Source organism: Megascapheus bottae, chromosome 17 (genome assembly GCF_031878675.1).
Source record: "Megascapheus bottae isolate mThoBot1 chromosome 17, mThoBot2.hap1, whole genome shotgun sequence".
Classification (NCBI taxonomy): domain Eukaryota; kingdom Metazoa; phylum Chordata; class Mammalia; order Rodentia; family Geomyidae; genus Megascapheus; species Megascapheus bottae.
Window position 1 is genome coordinate 26,257,327 of NC_143525.1, and position 16,988 is coordinate 26,274,314.

At 56.0% G+C, this 16,988-nt stretch overlaps 1 protein-coding gene across 5 annotated transcripts in view; it reads left to right on the plus strand.

Annotated features, from left to right (window-relative positions):
* Positions 1-16,988, plus strand: part of Septin9 (septin 9) — a 134,927-nt gene that overhangs the window by 93,655 nt on the left and 24,284 nt on the right. The window contains exon 1 of one of the 5 annotated variants that reach the window (XM_090350409.1): positions 14,064-14,147. The exons of the other annotated variants lie outside the window; for them this stretch is intronic. The gene's annotated coding sequence lies outside the window, so the exon portion shown is untranslated. Of the gene's footprint in view, positions 1-14,063; positions 14,148-16,988 lie in introns of those variants that run through there. 5 annotated transcript variants of the gene reach the window in all.

Below are 16,988 nucleotides of genomic sequence, written 5' to 3' on the forward strand. Positions count from 1 at the left end.
CTCAGGGCCTGGGTGCTATCCCTGAGCTCTTCAGCTCAAGGCTAGTATTCTACCACTTCGAGCCACAGCACCACTTCCAGTTTTTGGGTGCTTCATTGGAAATAAGAATCTCACTTTCATGCCCCGGCTGGCTTTGAACCACGATCCTCAGATCTTAGCTTCTTGGGTAGCTAGGATTACAGGCATGAGCCACCTGGGCCCAATTTATTTATTTATTTATTTTCTAATCCTGGTGCTTAAACTAAGGGCCTGGGCAGTGTCCTTGAACTTTCTCAAGGCTAGCACTCTACCACTTGAGCCACACCACCACTTCTGGCTTTGTCTGTGTGTGTGGTACTGAGGAATTGAAACCGGGGCTTTGTGCATGCTAGGCAAGCACTCTACCACTAGGCCATGCTCCAGGCCCCATCTATGAGACTCTTATCTCCAATTGAACACCAGAAAACTAGAAGTGGTGCTGTGGCTCAAATAAAGTAGTAGAGTACCAGAATCGGCTCAGGATGGTGCCCAGGCCCTGAGTTCAAACCCCAAGACCAATTAGAAAAAAACAAACATTTGAGGGCCTCCTGGTGGGACCTGGGACGGGGGCAGATGTGGCAGGATTTTCAGCAGAGGCTGAACTGATTGCTGAGAGCGGGGAGTAGGGAATGGCTGTGGGTGCTGAGATTTTCCAGGCTGACAGGGCGTTGGGGAGCACAATGGCTGGCTCCATCCCAGCCAGCTCCTTGTTGACTGTGCAGCTGCAGCTAAGGGAGGTAACTTACCTTCCAGTCCAGAGAACACATGCCTGCAAATGTCTGCTCCAGAGGCCCAGATGGTGTGTGCGAGCGTGTGTGCAGGATGCACACCTGGCTTAGAACCAGCCGGCCAGGGAGAAGCTCTGCCCCACACCACTGTGGTCACCCGGGCAGGAGGACTGAGGCCTGTTGCCCTCCACCCATGCTGGGCAGTCATTCACTTGTCCTTCATTGAGTGGCCTCTCAGCGCCTGGCCTGGAGCTGGGCTCTGGAGGCAGAGAGAGGCAGGGGCAGAGTGTGCAGCTCTGTGCTGCTGTGCGATCTGAAGCAGGCTGCTTAACCTCTCCGAGCATTTCCTGAGGTATTGATGAAGGAGAAGAAGGGAGAACTGGAGGGGGCTGAGGGGTGTGTGATGTGCTGGCAAGAGTGTCTCCGAGCACTAGCCACTGCCAGCTTGTGTTGGACTTGCCCTTCTAGAATATTCTTGAATCTCAGGACCCTGACAGTGATTGGGAACGCAGTGTTTTTTTCTGGAAGTCAGCAAGAGTAGGGTGGCTGCCATAATGGGCACAGAGTTGTTGACCGGAGCTCTAGATCAGACCCCAGTCCCTGCTGTCCCAGGCAGCCTGGGCCCTGGCTCAGAGTGCGGACAGCCTTTGGCAGGCCCGGCGTCTTTGCATCCAACAAGGCCCACACTTCCTGGCTGCCTCCGCTCCGCAGATGCTTGGGCTTCGCTATAGAAACCCAGCTCCCAGCTGTCCTGGCATGAAGGAGAATTTTCTCCTACATAAAATGAGATACCAGCCGCCTGCCGGTGGCTCAAGCCTGTCTTCCTAGCTACTCGGGTTTGAGATCCAAGGATTGAGGTTCAAAGCCAAGCCGGGAAAGAAAGTCTGTGAGACTCCTATCTCCAGTTAACCAGTAAAAGACTGCAGGTGAAGCTGTGGCTCAAATAGTAGAGGACCCGTCTCTCAGGAGGCTGAGATCTGAGGATGGAGGTTCAAAGCTCACCGGGACAAGAAAGTCCATGAGATTCTTTATTTCCAGTTGAACACACACAGACACACACACACACACACACACACACACACACACACACACACACACACACACACACACACACACACACACACACACACCCCCCCCCCTGGAGGGCGAGGAGCATGGCCTAGTGGTAGAGTGCTCACCTAGCATGCATGAAGCCCTGAGTTCGATTCCTCAGTACCACATACATAGAAAAGGCTGGAAATGGCACTGTGGCTCAAGTGTCCAATGACAGTGTCCAGGCCCTGAGTTCAGTCCCCAGGACTGGCAAAAACAAAAAAAAAAACAGTAGCAACAACAACAACAAAAAAAAACAACCGAAATGGAGCTGTGGTTCAAGTGGCAGTGTGCCAGACTGCAGCAAGAAAGCTCAGGGACAGCACTAACCCTGGGACCCCATGAGTGCCATGTCCTGTCACTCAGGCCTCTGTGTCCCCATCACAGAGGGGCTGCCAGTGCAGGTGGAGGTGTGTCTGCTGCCCCGCTGGCCCGGGGCTCAGGACGGCCTAGACAGCAGTGTGGCTCCGGAGGGCCAGCCAGGCTGGCAGAGCAGCTGCGGGTTTACCTCGGTGGCCGGTTGGGCAGAATTGAGCACCCACCCAGGCTGGTGGCTGAGTGAGGCTGGGGCCACCCAGCCACTCTGCTGCCACTCGGGCCCTCAGGGCAGCCCAGTTGCTTCCCCGCCAGCCTGGAGCCTGGCATGGTCCTGCCAGACCACCTGCGGTGCCCACAGTGACGGCCTGGCTTTCCAGGGCCCCCGGGGTGGTCCAGGGGAGAGGAAGAGGGGTGGTGGGCTGCCCCCGGCGTGTGTCTGGGATATTGGCAGTCATGGTGGACACCCTTACAATCTCGCTCATCCGCGTGCGGGCTCTGGTGGTGGCGTCTGTGGCCGGCCTTCATGGGGGCCTTCAGGACAAGAGGCCGCTTTCCCTGGTTGCTTCCTGTAGAAGGTTCCGTGGAACCTGGTTTCTTGGCATGGGCGCCAGCAGGGTCAGCCTCACGGTCTCTTGGCTGCGGAACCTGGGCACCTCCCCGACTCTCTCTGTGCCTCTCCAGGTTCCCAGACACCCCACATGGGCCATTGGTCCAAGGCAGCTGCTGTCTCCACTGTCTGGACACATGGTGCAACCGGCAGGGTGACAGTGCCCGCTGTGCTTCTGTGTCCCACGGTGAGCTGCAGAGTCCAGGGCCACACCACAGGTCCCAGGCCTCCCCCAGCTTCCTGAGCCATCTTCAGGGCTGGAGCGAGTTCCTCACAAAGCCACTTTGCCCCAAGACACCAATAGCTGAAAGGCTGAGCACGCTGCTCAGGGCCACGCAGCAGGGGACAGCTTTGGATTCCAGCCTCTTCCTTGAGCCAGCCTGCTTGTCGTGGTAGCAGATAGAGACTTCTGAGGCTCAGAAAGGTGCAGTGACTTGGCCAAGGTCACACAGCATTGAGGGATCAAGGTTAGTGGCAGAACCGGAGTGAGTTCCACAGACCCTGATTCTGCAGCCTCCTGGGGTGACTCACCTGCCAAACACCACCCCTGTGCCAACGCCCTCTTTCCTGTAGAGCTCTCTACCTGGAGAGCTCGCACCCAGGCAGGGAGAATCACAGTGGCAATGTGGATTAATTTAGCCTAAAGCAGAATAGCGCACTTTCCCCAGAGGACACCAGTGGAGGGAAGCCTGCAGGGCCTGCTGTGTGGGAAACTCACTCTTGGTGGCTGTTGTAGCGGTTGCTCCCCCCGCCCCCCAACTTCAGGAGGCTGCAGGAGGCTGTGCGTGACCCTCCTCGCGGTGGCAGTGTGGGCCTGTGGCTGTGGCCTGCCACCACCAGTTACCACCACAGCTCAGGGCTTGGCAGAACCGCCTGTGACCCAAGGCCCTGGCTGAGTCCCCAGCCCAGGCCTGCAGGCTGGGTGGGAAGGGGTTAACGCGATCCTCTGCTTCTGGCCTCTCCAGCATTCCCAGGCAGGAACAGAGGGGCCTTATCTGCAGAGGAAGGGAAGAGGCGGGTGGGTGGAGGGCTGGGTAGCCAGCACCTCTGCTCCATTCCAGTTACTTCTGCTGGCCAGCTGTGCTCAGGGGGGGAAGGGGTGTGTGGGATTCATTACCAGGATTTGGCAAAGCCAGGGCCTTGCTTTCTCCCTGGGGATGGCATGGGGGCGGGGGTCAGGCCCAGCCCCTTCCTCTCCCCACCCCCACTAGCCAGGGATGGGAAGGCTCACTTCCCCTTTCCCTAGTCCTGGACCAGACCGCCCTTCCCTCTGAGCCTCAGCCTTACTCTCCCCTCCCTGTGGGGTCCTGGCCTTGCCACCTACAGCCTCCCTCCTATAAGGCTGCCTCAGCCTCCATGGAAGCCAGGCAGAAGAGGCTGACCCTACTTCCCTGCAGCTGGCCTGGTCCTGGGCCCCTAATGCCCCTCCCAAGGTGAGCTGGTCACATAGGATCCCTGTGCACGGAGGAGAAGCCCGCTCTGGCTTCCCCCAGTCCACACAGCCCAGGCCTCCTCTCTCCCACAGTGAGGTTGGCCCAGGATAGTAGCCAGCGAGGTCAGATCACCTGGGGGCAGAATTGATGGGGAGACCTGGAAGTCCAGGAGAGAAATGAGGCCCAGAACCAGAGCCCCACCCCGTCCTGCCCCAGCCTGGTCCTGGTCAGGGAGGCAGGATGACCTGGTCTCATGCTAGTGGGGGCTCCTTCTTCTCTAGGGGAGGACAAGAAGTCCAGGGCTGTCCCAGGCTGTCCTTCCCTCAGGGACCTGGGAGGCGCCATGTGTCCACCAGGCCCTGACTTGAAGGGTAGCTGTGTGCCAAGCCAGGAGAGACTCCTCAAGTAGAGGCAGTGTCAGGGGACGCTGTCCAGAACTCTGGGGCAGGTGTGGGTCACAGAAAGACATCTTCCCGCCCCTTTCCAGACCCCCCTCGAGAGCTCACCCGGGGGGCACGGGCCATTGCCAGCTTGTGCTGGTCACTCCATGGCCGGGCCAGGCACAGCTCTGAGTGCCTGTGGTCAGTGCATCTCCCTAACCACACCACACATGTCACAGACAGTGGGGGTCCTGAACCCCACTGACCAGTGAGATGGACAGCATCAACACTCGGCGATATTCACATCTTATCTTTAGTGCTGGGAAAACGAGTCTACCACCTGCTCCCAAGGTGCCTGCAGGAGCCTCCCAGGAGGATGGCACAGCCTGGGGCCCGAGCCCACTGTGCAGTGGGACACGGGGTAGTGTTTCAGTCACTTGGCACACATGGCGGCGGCAACAAGAAACACACAGCCCAGAAGGTGTGACCAGACCCTGGGTGGTGGTTCTGGGTGCCTCTGGGCACCTCTAGACCTCACAGCTTGGGGAGCTCATGGGTGGGAGAGACTTGGAGCACAACTGCTCCCCCTTCCATAGGGCAGGTGGATGTGTGGGCTGGTGCATCTGCTTCCTTCTTTGTGACTCGGCATTTTCAGGCCTTGTGAGGAAACGGAAGTGGAGTGGCGTGTCCAGAGTCTTTCCTGTAGGGAGTTCCCAGAAGGCCGGCAGCATCTCACCCCACGTGCTCTTCTTCCCTGTGTGTGTGTATGGGGGGGTGCGTGCAAGAGAGAGAGAGGCAGAGAGGCAGCAGCAGCAGCAGCCCTGGGCTGCTCTTCGGTCCCTCCCACCCCACCCACCACAGCCCCAGCTCCTTAGGACTTGTTCTTGCCATCTGGCCCTCCGTCATCGTTGTCTTGGTTTTTGCCCTCTGACTCTGAGGCCCTAGTGGGCTGACCTGTGTCCGTGAAGGCCCAGGCTCTGGCAGGGTGGCTGCCCCAGACCCCAGGTCATGTGAGTGGCAGTGTGCGTGGCTGCCAACACCGCCTCTGGCCTGCAGCTGGCGTGGAAAGTGTGTGGTATTTATTATGTTGCCAAACTTTCTCGAGACAGCACCAGATCCCGTGGATGCGGCAAATGCAGGTGGCTCGTGGGCAGAGCTGTTTCCGCTCACTTCCACTGGAGCGCCCATGAGCGTGCAAGGGAGCAGGGCTGACAGCTGTTCTTTTCCTCCCCTCCGCCCTCCCACTGCTGCACACATACCTCCCCTCCCCAGAGCAGGGCCTCCTGGGGTCCTCCACTGGGATCCCGGGGTGTCCTGCCCTTGCTGACTGACCTGTCTCCCAACTTGTGCAGATGGGAGAAGGGATGCCCTCCTGCAGGTTCAGAAGTTTGCCCAGGACACTGGCTTACGCCTGCTGTTCTAGCTACTCAAGATCCTGAGGTTATCAGTTCAAAGCCAGCCTGGGCTTAGTTAACCAGCAAAGATCCTGAAGTGGAGCTGTGGCTCCTGGTAGAGACTAGCCTTGAGTGGAAAAGTTCAGGGTCAGCATCCAGGTCCTGAGTTCAAGCCCCAAGACTGGCGCACATATACAGAAAAATGTTAGCCCAGGGCAGGGCAGGGCAGGGCAGGGCTGGGCAGGGCTCAGTGGTAGAACACTTGCCTAGCATGCAGGAGGCCCTAGGTTTAATCCCCAACAGCACAGAGAGGAAAACAAGTTCCTTTCCACTGATTGGGTTTGCTTGGGCAGAAGGGAAGCAGGGCAGTTGAGCTGCTCATTGTCATGTGACATTGTTTCCCCTGCTCCCCTGTTTGGGAGAGTGGGCACCTGCCCTCCCCTCCCCAAGCTAGCCTCAGGCTGATGGGCTGATGTGAAGCCATCAGGCTCCAGGGCTGAGACACAGGACTCCAAGCCGGGGCCTTTGGCCAGGGGACATTTGCCAGGCGTGAAAAGAGGCCTGAGCTGACCAGCTCACTTGCTTACATGGTTTCAAAGTTTTTTGTTTTGTTTTGTTTTGTTCTTCCTTATGCCAATCTTTGAACTTGGGTTCAGGTCCTGGGCACTGTTTCTGAGCTCTTTTTGCTCAAGGCCGGCACTCTACTACTTGAGCCACAGTGCCACTTCCAACTTTTTGGTGGTTAATTGGAGGTTAAAATCTTAAAGTCTTTCCTGTCATGGTTGGCTTTGAACCATGATCCTCAGATCTCAGCCTCTTGAGTAGCTGGGATTATAGTAACATGAACTTCCAGTGTTTTTATGTTAACTCATGGGAGAGCAGGTGGTTTCATCGTCTTCCATGAGAGGTAAACTGAGGCTCAGAATGGTCATGGCTTGTCTCCCAGGCTGCATAGCCACTTGGCCACAGAACCCTCACGGCTTTTACACTGCAGGGCAGAAGAAGGATGGTCTTTCCGGATCCTGCTGTCATGGTTGTCGCTTGTTTGGGGAGATGGCCTCACTCTGTAGCTGAGGCCTGCCCTCCTCCTGTCTCCTGAGGGCTGGGATTACAGGCATGCACTAACATGCTCAGCTCCTCTTCCAGCATTTTGTTGGTTCGTTTGGTGACACTGGGGTTTGTGCTTAATGTTTTGCATTTGCTAGAAGGCACTCTACTCCTTAACCCATGCCTTATCCCTCTTCAGTTACTTTACACCAGGGTCTCGTTTCTACCCTCCTCGGCAAGTCCATTGGCACTTCCCATTTAGCTGGGATGATTGGTGTGAACCTCCATGCCCAGCCTTCACGAGTTGAGAGGAGGGTCTCACTAACTTCTTCCCCAGGCTGGCTTCAGACTTCTGTCCTCTGGGTCCCTGTCCTCCAAGTAGGATTGGATTACAGGTGTGAGCCACCAAGCCCATCTGCTTTTGGTTTTTAAAAATAAGTACCATTGCAGACAGACAGCCGGTACCTGGGTGCCATATCCTCCTCCCCGCCCAATTTGCATGTTTGCTTGTTATTCTTGTTCATACCTTCTCCAGCTCCCTGCACAGTGCCTCCCTCTGTCATCTGCGCCGTCATGTTGCATGGCTTCAGGAGTAAGCACCCTGGATCTTGCAGCTTTTTACTTTTGTGCCAGTCCTGGGGCTTAAACTCAGAGCCTGGACACTGTCTCTGAGCTTTCTTGCTCAAGACTAGTGCTCTACCACTGGAGCTACAGTTCCATTTCTGCCTTTTTGCTGTTTTTTTCAGAGATACAAGTCTCACACAGACTTTCCTGGGGCCCGGAGTTTGGCCTAGTGGTAGAGTGCTTGCCTAGCATGCATGAAGACCTGGGTTCGATTCCTTGGTACCACATACACAGAAAAAAGCCAGAAGTGGTTCTGTGGCTCAAGTGGTAGAGCACTAAAGCCTTGAGGAAAGCCCAAGGTCAGTGCTCAGGCCCTGAGCTCAAGCCCCATGACTGGCAAAAAGATAAAATGTCTATCACTCAGACCTGCCCAGACTGGTTTTGAACCATGATCCTCAGATCTCAGCCTCCTGAGTAGCTAGGATTGCAGGTGTGAGCCGCTAGTGCCTGGCAGCCTTTTATCTCTTTATATCTGAGTTTGAGATTCGTTTACATTGTGCTTCCGGATTGTTTATTTTTATTGCTGTGCAGTATTTATTGGACCACTGGGTATTTGCCAGGTTTTTTTGGCCTTTGTAAACTATACAGCAGTGATCATTCTTTGATCTCTTGGTAATTTAGGAATTGGGATCTTAAAATACCATCTCATGATCTGTGGGTGCCCTGCTGCCCCCGCTCCCCCCCCCCCCCGGGAAGCCCTTCTACCTCTGGGGCCCGAGTTCTCTAGCCCTGCAGAGCGGGCTAGGCCATGGCTCACAGCAAGACTGTAGGTCTGAGGGCTAAGCCAGTCTTTTCTTTTCTTTTCTTTTCTTTTTTTGCCAGTCCTGGTCCTTGAACTCAGGGTCTGAGCACTGTCCTTGGACTGTCTCTAGGTTAGAGCTCTACCAGTTGAGCCACAGTACCACTTCCAGCTTTTTCTATGTATGTGGTACCAAGGAATCAAACCCTGGCCTTCATGCATGCTAGGCAAGCACTCTACCACTAGGCCAAACTCCCAGCCCACCAGTGTTTTCTGAATGGTGTTACCTGCGGACTATGGGTATGCCTTTCAGTCAGAGTTCTGGTACTAGTAAAGATCACTTAGGACATTAAGCAGGTGGGTTTGTCTGCGCATTGGTCATATTTTGAAACTCTACACAGCAAGAGCCCCCAAAAGCTGGGTGCCAGTGGCTCAGAGTTCTCATTTGAACTCTGTGGAAGGCTGAGAGTGGGAGGCCAGCTTGAGCCCAGTAGTTAGTACACAAGGCCCTTTCCTTGTCTCGTAGCTGGGCCCTGTGGGGAGGGCCCGTCATCCTAACTACATGGGAGGTTGGGGTTGGGGTCCTGGTGGCAGGCAGACCTGGGTAGGAAAGTCCTTGAGACTCCCCTAAAAGTTGGCAGATCACAGCTCAGACCTGTGGCCCTTCCCTAAACATACGTGTGAAAAACAGCTCAGCATGTTCACACTAGCAAGCATGAGGCCATGAGCTCAAACCCCAGGACTGAAAAAAAAACAACAAGTCCACACACCTCAGGAAAAGTGGGGCACATCGCTGTAGATTTTTGATACTCATTGAGGACCTGGGGCGTAGCTGAGGCCTCCTGTCAGCCCCGAGCTTAGAGCCCGGGCCTGAGTTGGTATTAGTTCTGTGGACCAGGGTGAGAGGGGGTGCTGGGGCATGTTGTTGGGAGGTGAGCCTGCTGGGAGGGGTGCCAGGCCAGAGCCCATCGGCAGGTGGTCACGTGAGAGTAAGCCCACACTTTACCTGCAGGTCTTAGAACCTGCTTAGAACCCCCACTCCTGGTGTACTAGTAGCTTTATGTGTGTCCTCCCGCCCTGCCCCTCTTGAGATAAAATTTCACTGCCTAACCTAGTTTGCCTTGGCCTCCTGAGGGCTGGGATTCCAGGCCTGCACCACTGTGCCTGGCTGAATGATAGCTTTTCAAGAGGAAGAAGGCTGTCTGGAGGCCCTCGTGCTCCCTGACTGGGTGGGGTGAGGCTTCTTAGGAAGGAGGTTCACCTGCTTGTGGTCTGTTACCATGGAGATGTGGGAGGAAGCAGAGGCCACTGAGAGGGTAGGGGCACCAGTAATAGAGGCCCTGGGAGGTGGGTTTGGGGTACTGGGGGCGAGCTGAGGCAGGCCTCTTGCTTGCATGAGATGAGGATTAGTGGGGAGGTAGACCAGTGCAGGGTCCTGGCAGATGGGGAGATTGGATCTCCATCTCAGATCCAGAGGCCCTCTGGATCCACCTGGGGCCAGGAGAGGGTGTGCAGGAAGGGGAGCCCCACGGGGGTTGCTGGACACTCCTCTTCTGTTGTTTCTTGTTTTTGTTATTTCTTTTTGCCAGTGGTGGGGCTTGAACTCAGGACCTAGGCACTGTCCTTGGGCTTTCCCAAGGTTAGCACTCTACCACTTGAGCCACAGCGCCATTTCTGGCTTTTTCTGTGTATGTGGAACCAAGGAATTGAACCCAGGGCTTCGTGCATGTTAGGCAAATACTCTACCACTAGCCACACTCCCAGCTCAACATCCTCCTTTTTTTTTTTTGCCAGTCTTGGGGCTTGAACTCAAGGCCTGAGGACTGTCTTAGACACTTTTTGTTCAAGGCTAGCACTCTGCCACTTGAGCCACAGCACCACTCCTGGCATTTTCTGTGTATGTGGTTCTGGGGAATCAAACCCAGATCCTTGTGCATACTAGGCGAGCACACTACCACTAAGCCATGCTCCCAGCTCCACTACCTTCCTTTTTATACTCAGGACCTGGGCACTGTCAGGGTGGGTGTGATAGTTCCATTTCTAGCTTTTTGCTGGTTAATTCAGACTTCCTTTTCTTTCTTTCTTTCTTTCTTTCTTTCTTTCTTTCTTTCTTTATTTATTTCTTTCTTTCTTTCTTTCTTTCTTTATTTCTTTATTTCTTTTTTTTTTTTTTTTGCCAGTCCTGGGCTTGAGCTCAGGGCCTGAGCACTGTCCTTGGACTTTCTCAAGGCTAGAGCTCTACCACTTGAGCCTCAGCATCACTTCTGGCTTTTTTCTATGTATGTGGTACCAAGGAATTGAACCCTGGTCTTTGTGCATGCCAGGCAAGCACTCCACCACTAGGCCAAACTCCCGGCCCCTTTTTCTTTCTTTTTTTAAGTCTAAAACTGGAACTCGAACTTAGTATCTGATGCTTTGGCTCATTGGTTGGTACTCTACCAATGGAGCCATGTTTCTTCTAAAATAATTGAGACACAAGCTAGCTTTGAACTTTGATCTCAGCCTCCTGAGTTGGCTAGGAGGACTCGTGGTTTCAAAATGTACAACAACAAAACCAATGGGGTGAAGTGGAGGGGGAGGCCACAGTTTGTGTGTTTTCCTTTAATTCTTATTTTTTTTTTTTAATATATTGCTGTAAAACATAGGGAGCGTGGTGAGCTTTGCATTTGGGATGAACACAAGAAAGTGTCACCAGAGCGGAAGCCCCATGTCCGAGCCTCCTCCCCTCCACGGCCCTGGACAGCCACCTCTGCGTTCAAGCTCTGTAAATTCTTTAAAGTGCTGTTCCGTGTGACTTCACAGTAAATAAACACGTCGCCGATGAGCTGGCTGCCTGAGAGCTGTAGGCATGCAGCGGAAGTGGAGTGAAGCTCCCCAGGCCTCCGGAAGGGCAGGGGTTGAAGGAGCCTGGGTGTCTGCCGCCCTTTCCTCTTCTTCCTCCTTCTTTGCATGGGTCTTGGCTTGAAATCTCCCAATTTTTACTCCTTTCGCATCCTGCCCCATAACTTCCTAGGTCCCAAGTCTGTACATCTCAAGGCTTCAGAGCTCTCTGACAAAGAAGGGACATTTTGACATTCAGCCACCCTGCTGGCCAGGCCCACAGGCCAGTGTCTGCCTGGGGGTTTGGGATACAGCTCACACTGATGCCAACATGAGAGCGAAGGGAGAGGCCTGGGGACGGTCCCGGAGATTGGTGTGTGTTCGGCACGGTGTTAATGGTGTTTGGCTCCGTGCCCAGCATAGTAATTCCTCTGGAGAAACTGTCCTTTCTGATAGTGAACTCCAGGAGAAATGTCCCCAGAAAGGGAGCCCCACTGGTGCCAGGGGCCTCAGTGCCCTCTTGCGGTCAGCACATGTCCCACCGAGCTCTGACTGTGCCTTGTAGACTGGGTACTAAATGTGAACTGGGGCCTCTAGGAAATGCATTGCAGCCAGTGGCATGGGACCATTTGGGATGAAATGATACCGCTGAGGTCTTCGTGCCTGGCCCAGCCACCACTGGCCACATGGTGGTAGCCAGTGGACCACCAGAAACGGGGCTGTCCAGACTGAGAGGTGCTGTGAGAGTAACCTTCCATGCGGTGGTGGCTCGGGCCTGGATCCCAGCTACTGAGGCGGCTGAGCTCCAGGGGATGGCCATTTGAAGCCAGCCCAGACAGCCAAGTCTGCAAGGCTTTAATTTTCAATTCACTGTCAAGGAGCAGGAAGTGGAGTTGTGGCTCAAGAGGCAGAGAATCAGCCTTGATCGAAAAAGCTGAAGGACATGTCCCAGGGCCTGAGTTCAGCCTCCAGCAAAACACACACACACACACACACACACACACACACACACACACGTGTGCATTCTGGATTTTGGAATCTTCCCTCAGGGGAAAAAAAAACAAAAACCATGGAATATCTCTTGGCATGTTTATGGTGATTATGTGTTGGATGTAATCACAACATTTTGGCTCTTACTACAAATACATCACAGTGAATGTCCCCTGGTTCTTCTTACGGTTTTTTATGTGGTGTCTAGAAAAGTTTAAGGTCACACTTGTACCATACAGCTACGCTGGAGGACTGGGGGGGGGGGGGAACATTTGGGGGTTGTGAGGCTACTTCCCTAAGGCTGAGAGAGCTGGAGAGCTGAGTGCTGGGCCCTGTCCCCCCCGCCCCCCCCACACACATAGGCCTAAGGACAGAATTCCCATGTGGAAAGTCAGGCCTGGCTGGGATGCAGGGGAATTCCCCCACTGCGCTGGACCGTCTCCTTCAGTGCCCAGTGAGCATCCGCTGTAGAGGGGCACAGGCTATCTTGTACCAAGCAGCCGGTCACCCACCTCCCTGGCCAGAAATCAGGAGGAGCACTTCGAGGGATGGGCTTGCTGGACCAGCCATGATGCATTGTGGGAACATGGCCTGTGTATCCAGAAAGATGATAGACAAAAAAGGAAAATCCAAGAGCCAGAGAACAAAAGATCATGGGGTCTCCCTCTGCCTCCCAGGAGGGAGGGAGGTGGCCCGGCAGGCACTGGAGACAGGGCTCTGAGGCTCCAAGGCAGCTGTGATGAAGGGGAGACCTGTGTCCTTTCCAGCATCCTTTGGCTGTTGGCTGGTTCCTGGAGCTGCCTGTCAGGGCCTAAGAAGGAACCCATAGATCAGACCAAATCCCCTAAGGACCACACACGTGATAGGCAAAAGTGCTCTACCACTTGAGCCCCAGCCCTTTTAGTTTTGAGATGGGCTCTTGAGTTTTGCTTAAATCCTCCCAAGCAGCTGGAATTACACAGCCATGGGGGACACCTGGGAAGGCCTTGGGAGAGAGGGTGGCTCTCCCGGGCTGTGGCCGTGGCATTGCTTTAGCACTGTGACTTAGTGGCGCCCATCTTACAGATTCCAAAGAGGCTGCATAATGGGCAGGGGCCAGGAGTTCTGGCATGTGGCTGATGGGGTGCAAGCCCTGGGGCTTTGACTGCTTCCTGTGTGTGTGGGAGTCGAGGCTCCTGGGCTTGGGCGGGAATTATGTATTTCTCCTGGAGGCCCAGAGATAGATGGCCTGTGACATCCTTTCCTGGTGTCTTATCACCTACGGCCCCTGCCCCAAGCAAACCTTTAACCCTGGCTCACCCTCCCAGGGAGCTGCCTTGCCCAGAGGCCTGCAGGGCAGGGGAGCAGAGGGAGCAGCACCCTGAGTCACTGCCTAGGCCCTGAGGAGAGGCATGGAGCGAGCTGGCCTCCGACCGGCCTTTCTCTTTTTCCCTGGCCAGGGCTGCCTCTCACTGGCCCCACTGGATGCCTTGGACAGGGACTGGGGGTGCCCCTGAGTGGAGGGATGGATGCTCTGAGGAGAGGGCACAGAATGTAGCTGGGGTGGAGCAGGCACCTGGAGAAGGGGTTTGTCACCCCACTGCCAGCCCGAGGGGTTGGTGATGGATAGATGCAGCCTGGCGCCCCCCCCCCCCATGCTTTTCCGGGACCCTGTGGCTCCCTTCTTGGAGGCGGCTCCTCTGAGCTTTATGCAAGGAAGTCCCCTCCCCCTGCCCCTGCGGCTGCCGCAGGGCCCCTCCCCCACCCCTCTCCTCGCCCTGCCCTGTGAGCCTGCCTGTCCCCTCCGATCCTCCCTCCAGTGCTCCCGCCGGCCCTCCTACCTCTGCTGGCGCTCTGGGAGGCTCCTTGTTCCCCAGCCACAAAGCCCCTTTGATCCTCGGCTCGCTCGGCTCCGAGCCATGTGACCCGGTGGGCGGGCTGCGCTCTGCCTTCCAGCCAGCCGACTCTCAGCTGCCGGGTGAGTCCTCCACGCTCTTTGTTCTTCCAGCATTGCACGGCCGGCTCCGGGGGGGCCCTCAGGTGGTACGGCTGCCTGGAGGGCACCGATGGCCACCCTGCCCCGCCGGGGCTGGCAAGACGGCCGTGAGTCCCCAGGAAGAGGGGTGGCGTGGCCAGGGCGTCCTCCACGCGGGGACCAGATTTTCAGTCTCGCAGTGGAAGAAAGGGGCTTTGTGCGACCATGGCTATCTCTTTGTAAATATTTGGCTAACTCCGCAGAGTGGCTGCCCCCCTCCTGTCGTGAACAGCTCCCCCGGCCTCCAGGGGGCTGGGGGAGGCTACGCACGCTGCTGCCCTCCCTTCCCCAGGTGCCTAGTCCTGACCCCTCCCCGGGCAGTGGGCTTCTGGTTCCAGGATGTGCCAGGTGGGGTGGGGGCTGGTATGCATTTGTATGGGGGGGGTGGAGAGAGAGAGTGCACTGGGGTGTGTGTGTGTGTGTGTGTGCATCTGCTCTGTGAAGCCACGTCTTGGAGCCCTGGTCTTGTCCGAGAGCACTTCTGGAACTTTCTAAAGGTTTTGCAGAAGCCAGGACTAAGTGAACCACTGCTGCTTCCCACACAGAGTATGGTATGTGATGCTCACGCAGGAAGGGACAGAGGCAATGCCATCTGCTCAGGACTCAGTTTCCAATCTGTTGCTCTGGTCTCCCGCCCTCCCTCCCTGACAGGAAAGCTGCCTGCCTTCTGTCAGAGGTAGGGGAGCATCTCTGCTCCCCGAGGGACGTGTGAAATTCCTTTCCTTGAGAAAAATGTAGCACCGGGAAGCAGTGGGTCCCTGGTTGGGGAAGTGGTAGGCCTGGCAGCAGGTCTCCAGCGGATCTTCCCCTGGGACAGTGGCTGCCGGACCCATGGATCTGGTTTACATCTCACTGGGCCAAGCGTCAGAGAAGGAGGTGGGAAGGCCCTGTTCTTTCCCTGCTGTGCTGATCCCCCTCATTCATGCTGCACCACATTGATGGGGGTTCTGTACCCTTTGCCCAAATGTCACTCTTGGCCTAGCTCCCCTTGACAGCCAGGGAGCTCCCTCTGAGGAGAGGGGAAGGTGAATCATGCCCTTACTTCCCAGGGCAGGCAGCCATCTCCACCCGAGTACCCTGTGGAAAAATGCCATCTGCCCTATTGTCCTCTCGGGACCCTTGGGCCAAGAGGTGGCTGAGGAAGATGGCCCCTCACTCGTGTGTGTGTGTGTGTGTGTGTGTGTGTGTGTGTACACTGATCCTGGGTCTTGAACTCAGGGCCTAGACACTGTCCCTGAGCTTTTGTGCTCAAGGCTGGTGCTCTGCTTCTTGAACTACAGCCTTGCTTTCCAGCCTTTTTGGTGGTTATTCCAAGTTAAGAGTCTCATGGATGTTCCTGCCCGGGCTGGCTTCATTAAAACTGCAGCCCCCTGATCTCAGCCTTTTGAGTAGCCCAGCTTCTGCCGTGATTCACCTTTTGTATGTCTATCTCTGGGAACTGAGTCACTGCTGACCTGGCCCAGCTTCCTGTGTCCTGGCCAGTTCTGTGTTGGGGTGGCTTATGTGCCCACTGTGCCCCGCTCTTGGTGAAACCATGGCAAGAGCTGGGCCGCTAGGGCCACAGCATGTGTGTGGAGGATCCACACTCCTGGTGGGAATGAAGCCACTGGCAATGCCCAATGTGGCCAGCCTGGGCCCAGATTCCCCCCCCACACACACACACCTCTGCCCTTTGGCTGTGAGGGTGGCGCTCAGGCCCTTTGCCCCAAGCCTCTGCCATGGGACAGCCAGGGCTCCTCCCCAGCCCTTACAGTCCCTGGCCTCCTGCAACATCGGGCTGCTCTGGGCAGACAGGGTGCCCGACAGGGCTGAGGCCTGTGCACGGAAGAGGAAGACCCATCTTGGGAGTCCTGCCCGGCCCCAGTCTACAGGTCAGAAGTCCTCTAGGAAGCCTCCAGTTCCCCCTACACGCTTTCCCACACCACCCCGGAAGTTTCTGGGCTTCTTCTTCCTCCCTCCCTCCCTCCGTCTCTGACTCTTTGTCTCTGTTTCTTTTTCTGTGTGTGCCTCTGTCTGTGTGTCCGGTTGGCTGGCTGGTATGTGTGAAGAAGGATCATATTTTAATGTACAAGGATAGAGGCTGATGGCCAATGGCCACGCTTGGGCTGGGTGGGCCATGGTGACCCTGCGGGCTCCGCTTGCCTTGGCGTAGGCTGTGGTGCTGACCACGGGGAAGTGCCTGGGATTCCACTCGAGGTGTCCGCTTGCTGCAGGGAGGGACTCCTAGCTGGCCTCAGCCCTTGGCCCGGGCTCTGTTCCCAGACTCCTGCCTTGCAGCGCAGAGCTTCGATTTGTTCACTGAGCCCCAGCCAGGTCGATGGACAGGCAGGGACCTGCCTTCCCCAGCCCTGTGGAGCCTGGGGAGTTGTTCCCAGGAAGGCGTTGAGGGGTGCGGGCTCTGCACAAAGCAGAGTTAGTCCTGTGAGGTACCAACCTGCAGCAGGTCTAATTACAGGCCAGACAGGGGCTGCTGTCCACCCCTGAAAGGTGGGCTCAAGCCTTTCTCCTGTTCCTACCACCCCAGGGAGCAAAGCGGGGAGCCCTGTGTCCTGGCTTCACAGTGTTGGGTGGCACATCTGCCTCAGCCCTGCTGCTGGCTTTTTGGGAGAGGGTAGGTCATACTGGGGTTTGAACTCAGGGCCTGGGCACTGTCCCTTAGCATTTTTGCTGCAGGCTAGAACTCTACCATTTGAGCTGCAGCCCCACTTGCAGCTTTTTTGGTGGTTGTTTGGAGATGAGAGTCATGGATTTTCCTGCCTGGGCTGGCTTTGAACCATGATCCTC